The sequence below is a fragment of the Cucumis melo genome, unplaced genomic scaffold, assembly GCF_025177605.1.
Source record: "Cucumis melo cultivar AY unplaced genomic scaffold, USDA_Cmelo_AY_1.0 utg002147l, whole genome shotgun sequence".
Lineage (NCBI taxonomy): Eukaryota > Viridiplantae > Streptophyta > Magnoliopsida > Cucurbitales > Cucurbitaceae > Cucumis > Cucumis melo.
Genome location: NW_026124946.1, coordinates 22,501 through 25,000, shown reverse-complemented (window position 1 = coordinate 25,000; position 2,500 = coordinate 22,501). Strand labels below are relative to the sequence as shown.

The window sequence follows — 2,500 nt, the reverse complement described above, 5'->3', positions numbered from 1 at the left end:
AAGTAAGAAGTAATATAGAATCAATGGATTTATGGTAAAATCCCTCCCTGATACATTTTATCAAAATTTTGGCTGGCTGGTAAAGGGATCAAATGGTATATTTTGTTGGTAGATTGGAGGATTAGAAACATGACTATTGCTTTCCAATTGGCTGTTTTTGCATTAATTGTTACTTCATCAATCTTACTGATTAGTGTGCCCGTTGTATTTGCTTCTCCTGAAGGTTGGTCGGGTAACAAAAATGTTGTATTTTCCGGTACATCATTATGGATTGGATTAGTCTTTCTGGTGGGTATCCTTAATTCTCTTATCTCTTGAACCTCTTCGTTCTCGATACAAAAATGAAACGACCCTCCCCTAATTCTTTCGAATTGTGAGAGACATTAAAATACAATATAAGTCCTAAAAATGAAAAATGCAAATAAAGAAAAAAATTTAGAGGGAGGGGGTCTCTTTCTTGTATTGTCAAAATTGAATATATCTCACATAATTCATATAAAAATAATATATTTGAAAGTATATAATAATACTTAGATATTGATAATAGAGAAACTATATATTATATATAATTATATAGACAAAAATATATAATTATCTTTATTTAGTTATAAAGATGAATTCCAAATATTAGAAAAATAAATAGTATAGTATAAAATATATTATATAATAACTATATAATTGGTTAAATCTATATATATATTATATAAAAATAGCCTAATTATACTCTAACCTAGTATTAATAGCCTAGTATAAGAGGATAGCTCTGCACTGATCTATACTATAGATTGCAGATAAAAAAAAATGCGGATATAGTTGAATGGTAAAATTTCTCCTTGCCAAGGAGAAGATGCGGGTTCGATTCCCGCTATCCGCCCAGGATGAGGATAATGGGTTAATGTTTTTCATTTAATAGGATAAATTTTTAAGTATAGTCGACCGTGATAGTATAGTGGTTCTATCCTCCCCCCTTCTTTTCCTCCCATCTGGAAAGAAAAAAAGCGAATATTATATAGTAATTAATTAATAGTTACCAAGATCAAACCTCAATTTTTTTAGACAAAAAAATTTTGCGGAGACAGGATTTGAACCCGTGACTTCAAGGTTATGAGCCTTGCGAGCTACCAAGCTGCTCTACCCCGCGATAAAGAGAAGAACTGTGAACTAATAGACAAACAAAGATTGAATGCACCCCTATACCATATCTGTACAAATAGAATAGTCCATTTATACAGAATGGTAAAGGGGTCCCTCTATAATCATAGAAATTAATAGAAAGAGATATTTGAATCCTTACCAACTTGATCTTGTTGCCCCAGGCAACAAGCATGCATGAACCATTTCACGAAGTATGTGTCCAGAGAGCCCAAAGTCTCGATAGTTAGCTCTCGGTCTTCCGGTTAAAAAACAACGTCGATGAAGACGTGTGGGTGCACTATTACGCGGTGGGGATTGTAACTTTCCATGAATTTCCCATTTCTCACTCAACGATGGAACTTTGCTTATTTCTTGTTTTAAGGATCGACGAATCAAATGATATTTTTGTTCCAATTTTTGCCTCTTCTTCTCCCTCTGAATTAAACTTTTCCTTGCCATAATGATTCAATTCCTAGTAGTATCAATGATACAAGTCGGATCCTAGATGTAGAAATATAAGAAGGAAGATCTCCTTCTCCATCGAAAGAAATGATATTTTCGCGGATACAACACATACAAAATTAACCAAATTTGCCTGATGTAGAGGCAATCAAGAAAGCCGCATAAGTAAATATATAACCTACAGAAAAGTGGGCTAATCCAACTAATCTTGCTTGCACAATGGAAAGAGCCACTGGTTTATCTCTCCATCGAATCAAATTAGCCAAAGGTGTGCGTTCGTGAGCCCATGCTAAAGTTTCAATCAATTCTTGCCAATATCCGCGCCAGGAAATTAAGAACATAAAGCCAGTAGCCCAAACAAGATGTCCAAATAAGAACATCCATGCCCAGACTGATAAACTATTCATACCAAAAGGATTATATCCATTGATAAGTTGTGAAGAGTTTAACCATAGATAATCTCTTAACCATCCCATCAAATAAGTGGAAGATTCATTAAATTGTGAAACGTTACCCTGCCATAATGTGATGTGCTTCCAGTGCCAATAAAAAGTAACCCATCCAATGGTATTTAACATCCAGAAAACTGCCAAATAAAAGGCGTCCCAAGCCGAAATATCACAAGTACCACCTCGTCCCGGACCGTCGCAAGGAAAACTATAACCAAAATCCTTTTTATCCGGCATTAATTTGGAACCACGTGCATCTAAAGCACCTTTTACTAAGATCAATGTAGTTGTATGTAAACCTAAAGCAATAGCATGATGAACCAAGAAGTCTCCGGGCCCTATTGTTAAGAATAGTGAATTACTATTCTCATTAACAGCATTTAACCAACCTGGCAACCATATGCTTCGACCCGCATTGAACGCCGGGCCGCTTGTTGAAGATAAAAGTACATCGA

At 35.0% G+C, this 2,500-nt stretch overlaps 1 non-coding gene across 1 annotated transcript; it reads left to right on the top strand.

Annotated features, from left to right (window-relative positions):
• Positions 1–803: 803 nt before the first annotated feature.
• TRNAG-GCC (transfer RNA glycine (anticodon GCC)) lies at positions 804–874 on the top strand. Its single transcript has one exon. It is a non-coding gene; the product is annotated as a tRNA-Gly (tRNA).
• The last annotated feature ends 1,626 nt before the right edge of the window (positions 875–2,500 follow it).